Source organism: Schistocerca americana, chromosome 9, assembly GCF_021461395.2.
Source record: "Schistocerca americana isolate TAMUIC-IGC-003095 chromosome 9, iqSchAmer2.1, whole genome shotgun sequence".
NCBI lineage: Eukaryota > Metazoa > Arthropoda > Insecta > Orthoptera > Acrididae > Schistocerca > Schistocerca americana.
In genome coordinates, this window is record NC_060127.1 from 230,983,210 (window position 1) to 230,998,675 (window position 15,466).

The window sequence follows — 15,466 nt, forward strand, 5'->3', positions numbered from 1 at the left end:
TCACTGTATCCCTCTGACCTTCTTATTGACGATGATACACAGAAATTGCATCTGAATTAAATACAAAAGGCACAATGCCGACTTAAGTACAAGAAGACTGACTCTTCTTACTGTCTATGATTTGAACTATTCCTGTGACACTAGTTATAGATTCCGATTCTTCACTTCAGGTTTACTGTATCCCTCTGACCTTCTTATTGACGATGAAACACAGAATTTGCTTCGGAATTAATTCCAAAAGGCACCCTGCCGACTTAAGTTCAAGAAGACTGACTCTTCTTTCTGACTATGTTTCGAACCATTCCTGTGACACTAGTTATAGATTGCGATCCTTCACTTCAGGTTTACTGTTTCCCTCTGACCTTCTTATTGGCGATGAAACACAGAAATTGCATCGGAATTAAATAGAAAAGGCACAATGCCTACTTAAGTACAAGAAGATTGTATCTTCTTACTGGCTACGATTTCAACTATTCCTGTGACGCTAGTTACATATTCCGATGCTTCACTTCAGGTTTTCTGCATCCATTGGACCTTCTTATTGACGACGAAACACAGAAATTGCATCGGAATTAAATAGAAAAGGCACAATGCCGACTTAAGTACAAGGAGACTGACTGTTTCTACTGTCTACGTTTTGAACCATTCCTGTGACACTAGTTATAGATTCCGATGCTTCACTTCATGTTTTCTGCATCCATTGGACCTTCTTATTGACGACGAAACACAGATATTGCATCGGAATTAAATACAAAAGGCATAATGCCGACTTAAGTACAAGAAGACTGATCCTTCTTACTGTCTATGTTTTGAACCATTCCTGTGACACTAGTTATAGATTCCGATGCTTCACTTCTGGTTTACTGTATCCCTCTGACCTTCTTATTGACGATGATACACAGAAATTGCATCAGAATTAAATACATAGGCACAATGCCGACTTAAGTACAAGAAGACTGACTCTTCTTACTGACTATACTTTTAACCATTCCTGTGACACTAGTTATAGATTCCGATGATTCACATCCGCTTTACTGTATCCCTTGGACCTTCTTATTGACGATGAAACACAGATATTGCATCGGAATTAAATAGAAAAGGCACAATGCCGACTTAAGTACAAGAAGACTGACTCTTCCTACTGTATATGTTTTCATCCATTCCTGTGACACTAGTTACAGATTCCGATGCAACACTTCAGGATTACTGTATCCCTCTGACCTTCTTATTGACGATGAAACACAGAAATTACATCGGAATTAAATACGAAAGGGACAATGCCGACCTAAGTACAAGAAAACTGACTCTTCCTACTGTCTATGTTTTGAACTTTTCCTGTGAACCTAGTTATAGATTCCGATGCTTCACTTCAGGTTTACTGAATCCCTTGGACCTTCTTATTAACGATGAATCACAGAAATTGCATCGGAATTAAATAGAAAAGGCACAATGCCGACTTAAGTACAAGAAGACTGATTCTTCTTATTGTCTATGTTTTGAACCATTCCTGTGCCACTAGTTATAGATTCCGATGCTTACTTCAGGTTTACTGTATCCCTTGGACCTTCTTATTGACGATGAAACACAGAAATTGCATCGGAATTAAATAGAAAAGGCACAATGCCGACTTAAGTACAAGAAGACTAACTCTTCCTACTCTCTATGTTTTGAACCATTCCTGTGACACTAGTTATAGATTCCGATGCTTCACTTCAGGTTTAGTGTATCCCTTGGACCTTCTTGTTGACGATGAAGCACAGAAATTGCATCGGAATTAAATAAAAAAGGCACAATGCCGACTTAAGTCCAAGAAGACTGACTCTTCTTGCTGTCTATGTTTTGAACCATTCCTGTGACATTAGTTACAGATTCCGATGCTTCACTTCAGGATTACTGTATTCCTCTGACCTTCTTATTGCCGATGAAACACAGAAATTGCATCGGAATTAAATAGAAAAGGCACAATGCCGACTTAAGTACAAGAAGACTGACTCTTCCTACTGTCTATCTTTTGAAGCATTCCTGTGACACTAGTTATAGATTCCGATGCTTCACGTCAGGTTTAGTGTATCCAATGGACCTTCTTATTGACCATGAAACACAGAAATTGCATCGGATTTAAATAGAAAAGGCACAATGCCGACTTAAGTACAAGCAGACTGACACTTCTTAATGACTATGATTTGAACCATTCCTGTGACACTAGTTATAGATTCAGATGGATCACTTCAGGTTTACTGTATCCCTCTGACCTTCTTATTGACGATGAAACACAGAAATTGCATCGGAATTAAATACAAAAGCACCCTGAGGACTTAAGACAAGAAGACTGACTCTTCTTTCTGACTATGTTTCGAACCATTCCTGTGACACTAGTTATAGATTCCGATGCTTCACTTCAGGTTTACTGTTTCCCTCTGACCTTCTTATTGACGATGAAACACAGAAATTGCATCGAAATTAAATAGAAAAGGCACAATGCCTACTTAAGTACAAGAAGATTGTCTCTTCTTACTGTCTATGATTTGAACCATTCCTGTGACGCTAGTTACATATTCCGATGCTTCACTTCATGTTTTCTGCACCCATTCGACCTTCTTATTGACGACGAAACACAGAAATTGCATCGGAATTAAATACAAAAGGCATAATGCCGACTTAAGTACAGGAAGACTGATCCTTCTTACTGTCTATGTTTTGAACCATTCCTGTGACACTAGTTATAGATTCCGATGCTTCACTTCTGGTTCACTGTATCCATCTGACCTTCTTATTGACGATGATACACAGAAATTGCATCTGAATTAAATACAAAAGGCACAATGCCGACTTAAGTACAAGAAGACTGACTCTTCTTATTGTCTATGATTTGAACTATTCCTGTGACACTAATTATAGATTCCGATTCTTCACTTCAGGTTTACTGTATCCCTCTGACCTTCTTATTGATGATGAAACACAGAATTTGCTTCGGAATTAATTACAAAAGGCACCCTGCCGACTTAAGTTCAAGAAGACTGACTCTTCTTTCTGACTATGTTTCGAACCATTCCTGTGACACTAGTTATAGATTGCGATCCTTCACTTCAGGTTTACTGTTTCCCTCTGACCTTCTTATTGGCGATGAAACACAGAAATGGCATCGGAATTAAATAGAAAAGGCACAATGCCTACTTAAGTACAAGAAGATTGTATCTTCTTACTGGCTACGATTTCAACTATTCCTGTGACGCTAGTTACATATTCCGATGCTTCACTTCAGGTTTTCTGCATCCATTGGACCTTCTTATTGACGACGAAACACAGAAATTGCATCGGAATTAAATAGAAAAGGCACAATGCCGACTTAAGTACAAGGAGACTGACTGTTTCTACTGTCTACAATTTGAACCATTCCTGTGACACTAGTTATAGATTCCGATGCTTCACTTCAGGTTAACTGTATCCCTCTGACCTTATTATTGACGATGAAACACAGAAATTGCATCGGAATTAAATACAAAAGGCACAATGCCGACTTAAGTACAAGAAGACTGATTCTTCTTATTGTCTATGTTTTGAACCATTCCTGTGACACTAGTTATAGATTCCGATGCTTACTTCAGGTTTACTGTATCCCTTGGACCTTCTTATTGACGATGAAACACAGAAATTGCATCGGAATTAAATAGAAAATGCACAATGCCGACTTAAGTACAAGAAGACTAACTCTTCCTACTCTCTATGTTTTGAACCATTCCTGTGACACTAGTTATAGATTCCGATGCTTCACTTCAGGTTTAGTGTATCCCTTGGACCTTCTTGTTGACGATGAAGCACAGAAATTGCATCGGAATTAAATAAAAAAGGCACAATGCCGACTTAAGTACAAGAAGACTGACTCTTCTTGCTGTCTATGTTTTGAACCATTCCTGTGACATTAGTTACAGATTCCGATGCTTCACTTCAGGATTACTGTATTCCTCTGACCTTCTTATTGACGATGAAACACAGAAATTGCATCGGAATTAAATAGAAAAGGCACAATGCCGACTTAAGTACAAGAAGACTGACTCTTCCTACTGTCTATCTTTTGAAGCATTCCTGTGACACTAGTTATAGATTCAGATGGATCACTTCAGGTTTACTGTATCCCTCTGACCTTCTTATTGACGATGAAACACAGAAATTGCATCGGAATTAAATACAAAAGCACCCTGAAGACTTAAGACAAGAAGACTGACTCTTCTTTCTGACTATGTTTCGAACCATTCCTGTGACACTAGTTATAGATTCCGATGCTTCACTTCAGGTTTACTGTTTCCCTCTGACCTTCTTATTGACGATGAAACACAGAAATTGCATCGGAATTAAATAGAAAAGGCACAATGCCTACTTAAGTACAAGAAGATTGTCTCTTCTTACTGTCTATGATTTGAACCATTCCTGTGACACTAGTTACATATTCCGATGCTTCACTTCATGTTATCTGCATCCATTGGACCTTCTTATTGACGACGAAACACAGAAATTGCATCGGAATTAAATAGAAAAGGCACAATGCCGACTTAAGTACAAGGAGACTGACTGTTTCTACTGTCTACGTTTTGAACCATTCCTGTGACACTAGTTATAGATTCCGATGCTTCACTTCATGTTTTCTGCATCCATTGGACCTTCTTATTGACGACGAAACACAGATATTGCATCGGAATTAAATACAAAAGGCATAATGCCGACTTAAGTACAAGAAGACTGATCCTTCTTACTGTCTATGTTTTGAACCATTCCTGTGACACTAGTTATAGATTCCGATGCTTCACTTCTGGTTTACTGTATCCCTCTGACCTTCTTATTGACGATGATACACAGAAATTGCATCAGAATTAAATACATAGGCACAATGCCGACTTAAGTACAAGAAGACTGACTCTTCTTACTGACTATACTTTTAACCATTCCTGTGACACTAGTTATAGATTCCGATGATTCACATCCGCTTTACTGTATCCCTTGGACCTTCTTATTGACGATGAAACACAGATATTGCATCGGAATTAAATAGAAAAGGCACAATGCCGACTTAAGTACAAGAAGACTGACTCTTCCTACTGTATATGTTTTCATCCATTCCTGTGACACTAGTTACAGATTCCGATGCAACACTTCAGGATTACTGTATCCCTCTGACCTTCTTATTGACGATGAAACACAGAAATTACATCGGAATTAAATACAAAAGGGACAATGCCGACCTAAGTACAAGAAGACTGACTCTTCCTACTGTCTATGTTTTGAACTTTTCCTGTGAACCTAGTTATAGATTCCGATGCTTCACTTCAGGTTTACTGAATCCCTTGGACCTTCTTATTAACGATGAATCACAGAAATTGCATCGGAATTAAATAGAAAAGGCACAATGCCGACTTAAGTACAAGAAGACTGATTCTTCTTATTGTCTATGTTTTGAACCATTCCTGTGACACTAGTTATAGATTCCGATGCTTACTTCAGGTTTACTGTATCCCTTGGACCTTCTTATTGACGATGAAACACAGAAATTGCATCGGAATTAAATAGAAAAGGCACAATGCCGACTTAAGTACAAGAAGACTAACTCTTCCTACTCTCTATGTTTTGAACCATTCCTGTGACACTAGTTATAGATTCCGATGCTTCACTTCAGGTTTAGTGTATCCCTTGGACCTTCTTGTTGACGATGAAGCACAGAAATTGCATCGGAATTAAATAAAAAAGGCACAATGCCGACTTAAGTACAAGAAGACTGACTCTTCTTGCTGTCTATGTTTTGAACCATTCCTGTGACATTAGTTACAGATTCCGATGCTTCACTTCAGGATTACTGTATTCCTCTGACCTTCTTATTGCCGATGAAACACAGAAATTGCATCGGAATTAAATAGAAAAGGCACAATGCCGACTTAAGTACAAGAAGACTGACTCTTCCTACTGTCTATCTTTTGAAGCATTATTGTGACACTAGTTATAGATTCCGATGCTTCACGTCAGGTTTAGTGTATCCAATGGACCTTCTTATTGACCATGAAACACAGAAATTGCATCGGATTTAAATAGAACAGGCACAATGCCGACTTAAGTACAAGCAGACTGACACTTCTTAATGACTATGATTTGAACTATTCCTGTGACACTAGTTATAGATTCAGATGGATCACTTCAGGTTTACTGTATCCCTCTGACCTTCTTATTGACGATGAAACACAGAAATTGCATCGGAATTAAATACAAAAGCACCCTGAAGACTTAAGACAAGAAGACTGACTCTTCTTTCTGACTATGTTTCGAACCATTCCTGTGACACTAGTTATAGATTCCGATGCTTCACTTCAGGTTTACTGTTTCCCTCTGACCTTCTTATTGACGATGAAACACAGAAATTGCATCGGAATTAAATAGAAAAGGCACAATGCCTACTTAAGTACAAGAAGATTGTCTCTTCTTACTGTCTATGATTTGAACCATTCCTGTGACGCTAGTTACATATTCCGATGCTTCACTTCATGTTTTCTGCATCCATTGGACCTTCTTATTGACGACGAAACACAGAAATTGCATCGGAATTAAATACAAAAGGCATAATGCCGACTTAAGTACAGGAAGACTGATCCTTCTTACTGTCTATGTTTTGAACCATTCCTGTGACACTAGTTATAGATTCCGATGCTTCACTTCTGGTTCACTGTATCCATCTGACCTTCTTATTGACGATGATACACAGAAATTACATCTGAATTAAATACAAAAGGCACAATGCCGACTTAAGTACAAGAAGACTGACTCTTCTTATTGTCTATGATTTGAACTATTCCTGTGACACTAGTTGTAGATTCCGATTCTTCACTTCAGGTTTACTGTATCCCTCTGACCTTCTTATTGACGATGAAACACAGAATTTGCTTCGGAATTAATTACAAAAGGCACCCTGCCGACTTAAGTTCAAGAAGACTGACTCTTCTTTCTGACTATGTTTCGAACCATTCCTGTGACACTAGTTATAGATTGCGATCCTTCACTTCAGGTTTACTGTTTCCCTCTGACCTTCTTATTGGCGATGAAACACAGAAATGGCATCGGAATTAAATAGAAAAGGCACAATGCCTACTTAAGTACAAGAAGATTGTATCTTCTTACTGGCTACGATTTCAACTATTCCTGTGACGCTAGTTACATATTCCGATGCTTCACTTCTGGTTTTCTGCATCCATTGGACCTTCTTATTGACGACGAAACACAGAAATTGCATCGGAATTAAATAGAAAAGGCACAATGCCGACTTAAGTACAAGGAGACTGACTGTTTCTTCTGTCTACAATTTGAACCAGTCCTGTGACACTAGTTATAGATTCCGATGCTTCACTTCAGGTTAACTGTATCCCTCTGACCTTATTATTGACGATGAAACACAGAAATTGCATCGGAATTAAATACAAAAGGCACAATGCCGACTTAAGTACAAGAAGACTGATTCTTCTTATTGTCTATGTTTTGAACCATTCCTGTGACACTAGTTATAGATTCCGATGCTTACTTCAGGTTTACTGTATCCCTTGGACCTTCTTATTGACGATGAAACACAGAAATTGCATCGGAATTAAATAGAAAAGGCACAATGCCGACTTAAGTACAAGAAGACTAGCTCTTCCTACTCTCTATGTTTTGAACCATTCCTGTGACACTAGTTATAGATTCCGATGCTTCACTTCAGGTTTAGTGTATCCCTTGGACCTTCTTGTTGACGATGAAGCACAGAAATTGCATCGGAATTAAATAAAAAAGGCACAATGCCGACTTAAGTACAAGAAGACTGACTCTTCTTGCTGTCTATGTTTTGAACCATTCCTGTGACATTAGTTACAGATTCCGATGCTTCACTTCAGGATTACTGTATTCCTCTGACCTTCTTATTGACGATGAAACACAGAAATTGCATCGGAATTAAATAGAAAAGGCACAATGCCGACTTAAGTACAAGAAGACTGACTCTTCCTACTGTCTATCTTTTGAAGCATTCCTGTGACACTAGTTATAGATTCAGATGCTTCACGTCAGGTTTAGTGTATCCAATGGACCTTCTTATTGACCATGAAACACAGACATTGCATCGGATTTAAATAGAAAATGCACAATGCCGACTTAAGTACAAGCAGACTGACACTTCTTAATGACTATGATTTGAACTATTCCTGTGACACTAGTTATAGATTCAGATGGATCACTTCAGGTTTACTGTATCCCTCTGACCTTCTTATTGACGATGAAACACAGAAATTGCATCGGAATTAAATACAAAAGCACCCTGAAGACTTAAGACAAGAAGACTGACTCTTCTTTCTGACTATGTTTCGAACCATTCCTGTGACACTAGTTATAGATTCCGATGCTTCACTTCAGGTTTACTGTTTCCCTCTGACCTTCGTATTGACGATGAAACACAGAAATTGCATCGGAATTAAATAGAAAAGGCACAATGCCTACTTAAGTACAAGAAGATTGTCTCTTCTTACTGTCTATGATTTGAACCATTCCTGTGACGCTAGTTACATATTCCGATGCTTCACTTCATGTTTTCTGCATCCATTGGACCTTCTTATTGACGACGAAACACAGAAATTGCATCGGAATTAAATACAAAAGGCATAATGCCGACTTAAGTACAGGAAGACTGATCCTTCTTACTGTCTATGTTTTGAACCATTCCTGTGACACTAGTTATAGATTCCGATGCTTCACTTCTGGTTCACTGTATCCATCTGACCTTCTTATTGACGATGATACACAGAAATTGCATCTGAATTAAATACAAAAGGCACAATGCCGACTTAAGTACAAGAAGACTGACTCTTCTTATTGTCTATGATTTGAACTATTCCTGTGACACTAGTTATAGATTCCGATTCTTCACTTCAGGTTTACTGTATCCCTTTGACCTTCTTATTGACGATGAAACACAGAATTTGCTTCGGAATTAATTACAAAAGGCACCCTGCCGACTTAAGTTCAAGAAGACTGACTCTTCTTTCTGACTATGTTTCGAACCATTCCTGTGACACTAGTTATAGATTGCGATCCTTCACTTCAGGTTTACTGTTTCACTCTGACCTTCTTATTGGCGATGAAACACAGAAATGGCATCGGAATTAAATAGAAAAGGCACAATGCCTACTTAAGTACAAGAAGATTGTATCTTCTTACTGGCTACGATTTCAACTATTCCTGTGACGCTAGTTACATATTCCGATGCTTCACTTCAGGTTTTCTGCATCCATTGGACCTTCTTATTGACGACGAAACACAGAAATTGCATCGGAATTAAATAGAAAAGGCACAATGCCGACTTAAGTACAAGGAGACTGACTGTTTCTACTGTCTACAATTTGAACCATTCCTGTGACACTAGTTATAGATTCCGATGCTTCACTTCAGGTTAACTGTATCCCTCTGACCTTATTATTGACGATGAAACACAGAAATTGCATCGGAATTAAATACAAAAGGCACAATGCCGACTTAAGTACAAGAAGACTGATTCTTCTTATTGTCTATGTTTTGAACCATTCCTGTGACACTAGTTATAGATTCCGATGCTTACTTCAGGTTTACTGTATCCCTTGGACCTTCTTATTGACGATGAAACACAGAAATTGCATCGGAATTAAATAGAAAAGGCACAATGCCGACTTAAGTACAAGAAGACTAACTCTTCCTACTCTCTATGTTTTGAACCATTCCTGTGACACTAGTTATAGATTCCGATGCTTCACTTCAGGTTTAGTGTATCCCTTGGACCTTCTTGTTGACGATGAAGCACAGAAATTGCATCGGAATTAAATAAAAAAGGCACAATGCCGACTTAAGTACAAGAAGACTGACTCTTCTTGCTGTCTATGTTTTGAACCATTCCTGTGACATTAGTTACAGATTCCGATGCTTCACTTCAGGATTACTGTATTCCTCTGACCTTCTTATTGACGATGAAACACAGAAATTGCATCGGAATTAAATAGAAAAGGCACAATGCCGACTTAAGTACAAGAAGACTGACTCTTCCTACTGTCTATCTTTTGAAGCATTCCTGTGACACTAGTTATAGATTCAGATGCTTCACGTCAGGTTTAGTGTATCCAATGGACCTTCTTATTGACCATGAAACACAGACATTGCATCGGATTTAAATAGAAAAGGCACAATGCCGACTTAAGTACAAGCAGACTGACACTTCTTAATGACTATGATTTGAACCATTCCTGTGACACTAGTTATAGATTCAGATGGATCACTTCAGGTCTACTGTATCCCTCTGACCTTCTTATTGACGATGAAACACAGAAATTGCATCGGAATTAAATACAAAAGCACCCTGAAGACTTAAGACAAGAAGACTGACTCTTCTTCTGACTATGTTTCGAACCATTCCTGTGACACTAGTTATAGATTCCGATGCTTCACTTCAGGTTTACTGTTTCCCTCTGACCTTCTTATTGACGATGAAACACAGAAATTGCATCGGAATTAAATAGAAAAGGCACAATGCCTACTTAAGTACAAGAAGATTGTCTCTTCTTACTGTCTATGATTTGAACCATTCCTGTGACGCTAGTTACATATTCCGATGCTTCACTTCATGTCATCTGCATCCATTGGACCTTCTTATTGACGACGAAACACAGAAATTGCATCGGAATTAAATAGAAAAGGCATAATGCCGACTTAAGTACAGGAAGACTGATCCTTCTTACTGTCTATGTTTTGAACCATTCCTGTGACACTAGTTATAGATTCCGATGCTTCACTTCTGGTTCACTGTATCCATCTGACCTTCTTATTGACGATGATACACAGAAATTGCATCTGAATTAAATACAAAAGGCACAATGCCGACTTAAGTACAAGAAGACTGACTCTTCTTACTGTCTATGATTTGAACTATTCCTGTGACACTAGTTATAGATTCCGATTCTTCACTTCAGGTTTACTGTATCCCTCTGACCTTCTTATTGACGATGAAACACAGAATTTGCTTCGGAATTAATTACAAAAGGCACCCTGCCGACTTAAGTTCAAGAAGACTGACTCTTCTTTCTGACTATGTTTCGAACCATTCCTGTGACACTAGTTATAGATTGCGATCCTTCACTTCAGGTTTACTGTTTCCCTCTGACCTTCTTATTGGCGATGAAACACAGAAATTGCATCGGAATTAAATAGAAAAGGCACAATGCCTACTTAAATACAAGAAGATTGTATCTTCTTACTGGCTACGATTTCAACTATTCCTGTGACGCTAGTTACATATTCCGATGCTTCACTTCAGGTTTTCTGCATCCATTGGACCTTCTTATTGACGACGAAACACAGAAATTGCATCGGAATTAAATAGAAAAGGCACAATGCCGACTTAAGTACAAGGAGACTGACTGTTTCTACTGTCTACGTTTTGAACCATTCCTGTGACACTAGTTATAGATTCCGATGCTTCACTTCATGTTTTCCGCATCCATTGGACCTTCTTATTGACGACGAAACACAGATATTGCATCGGAATTAAATACAAAAGGCATAATGCCGACTTAAGTACAAGAAGACTGATCCTTCTTACTGTCTATGTTTTGAACCATTCCTGTGACACTAGTTATAGATTCCGATGCTTGACTTTAGGTTTAGTGTATCCCTTGGACCTTCTTGTTGACGATGAAGCACAGAAATTGCATCGGAATTAAATAAAAATGGCACAATGCCGACTTAAGTACAAGAAGACTGACTCTTCTTACTGACTATGATTTGAACCATTCCTGTGACACCAGTTATAGATTCCGATGCTTACTTCAGGTTTACTGTATCCCTTGGACCTTCTTGTTGACGATGAAACACAGAAATTGCATCGGAATTAAATAGAAAAGGACCAATGGCGACTTTAGTACAAGAAGACTGACTCATCTTACTGTCTATGTTTTGAACCATTCCTGTGACGCTAGTTACAGGTTCCGATGCTTCACTTCAGGTTTACTGTATCCCTTGGACCTTCTTATCGACGATGAAACACAGAAATTGCATCAGATTTAAATACAAAAGGCACAATGCCAACATAAGTACTAGAAGACTGTCCCTTCTTACTGTCTATGTTTTGAACCACTCCTGTGACACTAGTTATAGATTCCGATGCTTCACTTCAGGTTTACTGTATCCCTCTGAACTTCTTATTCACGATGAAACACAGAAATCACATCGGAATTAAATACAAAAGGCACAATGCCGACTTAAGTACAAGAAGACTAACTCTTCTTACTGTCTATGTTTTGAACCTTTCCTGTGAACCTAGTTATAGATTCCGATGCTTCACGTCAGGTTTACTGTATCCCTTGGACCTTCTTATTGACGATGAAACACAGAAATTGCATCGGAATTATATACAAAACGCACAATGCCGACTTAAGTACAAGAAGACTTAATCTTCCTACTGTCCATGTTTTGAACCATTCCTGTGGCACTAGTTATAGATTCCGATGCTTCACTTCACGTTTACTGTATCCCTCTGACCTTCGTACTGACGATGTAACACCGAAATTGCATCGGAATTATATACAAAAGGCACAATGCCGACTTACGTACAAGAAGACTGATCCTTCTTAATGTCTATGATTTGAACCATTCCTGTGGCACTAGTTATAGAATCCGATGCTTCATTTCAGGTTTCCTGTATCCCTTGGACCTTCTTATTCACGATGAAACACAGAAAGTGCATCGAAATTATATACAAAAGGCACAATGCCGACTTAAGTACAAGATGACTGACTCTTCCTACTGTCAATGTTTTGAACCATTCCTGTGACACTAGTTACAGATTCCGATGCTTCACTTCAGGTTTACTGTATCCCTCTGACCGGCTTATTGACGATGAAACGAAGAAATTGCATCGGAATTAAATACATAAGGCACAATGCCGACTTAAGTACAAGAAGACTGACTCTTCATACTGTCTATGATTTGAACCATTCCTGTGACACTAGTTATAGATTCCGATGCTTCACTTCAGGATTACTGTATTCCTCTGACCTTCTTATTGACGATGAATAACAGAAATTGCATCGGAATTAAATAGAAAAGGCACAATGCCGACTTAAGTACAAGCAGACTGACACTTCTTACTGACTATGATTTGAACCATTCCTGTGACACTAGTTATAGATTCCGATGATTCACATCAGGTTTACTGTATCCCTCTGACCTTCTTATTGACGATGAAACACAGAAATTGCATCGGAATTAAATACAAAAGGCACCCTGCCGACTTAAGTTCAAGAAGACTGACTCTTCTTTCTGACTATGTTTCGAACCATTCCTGTGACACTAGTTATAGATTCCGATGCTTCACTTCAGGTTTACTGATTCCCTCTGACCTTCTTATTGACGATAAAACACAGAAATAGCATCGGAATTAAATAGAAAAGGCACAATGCCTACTTAAGTACAAGGAGATTGACTCTTCTTACTGTCTATGATTTGAACCATTCCTGTGACGCTAGTTACATATTCCGATGCTTCACTTCATGTTTTCTGCATCCATTGGACCTTCTTATTGACGACGAAACACAGATATTGCATCGGAATTAAATACAAAAGGCATAATGCCGACTTAAGTACAAGAAGACTGATCCTTCTTACTGTCTATGTTTTGAACCATTCCTGTGACACTAGTTATAGATTCCGATGCTTCACTTCTGGTTTACTGTATCCCTCTGACCTTCTTATTGACGATGATACACAGAAATTGCATCAGAATTAAATACATAGGCACAATGCCGACTTAAGTACAAGAAGACTGACTCTTCTTACTGACTATACTTTTAACCATTCCTGTGACACTAGTTATAGATTCCGATGATTCACATCCGCTTTACTGTATCCCTTGGACCTTCTTATTGACGATGAAACACAGATATTGCATCGGAATTAAATAGAAAAGGCACAATGCCGACTTAAGTACAAGAAGACTGACTCTTCCTACTGTATATGTTTTCATCCATTCCTGTGACACTAGTTACAGATTCCGATGCAACACTTCAGGATTACTGTATCCCTCTGACCTTCTTATTGACGATGAAACACAGAAATTACATCGGAATTAAATACAAAAGGGACAATGCCGACCTAAGTACAAGAAGACTGACTCTTCCTACTGTCTATGTTTTGAACTTTTCCTGTGAACCTAGTTATAGATTCCGATGCTTCACTTCAGGTTTACTGAATCCCCTGGACCTTCTTATTAACGATGAATCACAGAAATTGCATCGGAATTAAATAGAAAAGGCACAATGCCGACTTATGTACAAGAAGACTGACGCTTCTTAATGTCTATGATTTGAACTATTCCTGTGACACTAGTTATAGATTCCGATTCTTCACTTCAGGTTTACCGTATCCCTTGGACCTTCTTATTGACGACGAAACACAGATATTGCATCGGAATTAAATAGAAAAGGCACAATGCCGACTTAAGTACATGAAGACTGACTGTTTCTACTGTCTATGTTTGAACCATTCCTGTGACACTAGTTATAGATTCCGATGCTTCACTTCAGGTTAACAGTATCCCTCTGACCTTCTTATTGACAATGAAACACAGAAATTGCATCGTAATTAAATACAAAAGGCACAATGCCGACTTAAGTACAAGAAGACTGATTCTTCTTATTGTCTATGTTTTGTACCATTCTTGTGACACTAGTTATAGATTCCGATGCTTCACTTCAGGTTAAGTGTATCCCTTGGACCTTCTTATTGACCATGAAACACAGAAATTGCATCGGATTTAAATAGAAAAGGCACAATGCCGACTTAAGTACAAGCAGACTGACACTTCTTACTGACTATGATTTGAACCATTCCTGTGATACTAGTTATAGATTCCGATGCTTCACTTCAGGTTTACTGTATCCCTCTGACCTTCTTATTGACGATGAAACACAGAATTTGCTTCGGAATTAAATACAGAAGGCACCCTGCCGACTTAAGTTCAAGAAGACTGACTCTTCTTTCTGACTATGTTTCGAACCATTCCTGTGACACTAGTTATACATTGCGATGCTTCACTTCAGGTTTACTGTTTCCCTCTGACCTTCTTATTGACGATGAAACACAGAAATTGCATCGGAATTAAATAGAAAAGGCACAATGCCTACTTAAGTACAAGATGATTGACTCTTCTTACTGTCTATGATTTCAACTATTCCTGTGACGCTAGTTACATATTCCGATGCTTCGCTTCAGGTTTTCTGCATCCAATGGACCTTCTTATTGACGATGAAACACAGAAATTGCATCGGAATTAAATACAAAAGGCATTATGCCGACTTAAGTACAAGAAGACTGATCCTTCTTACTGTCTATGTTTTGAACCATTCCTGTGACACTAGTTATAGATTCAGATGCTTCACTTCAGGTTTACTGT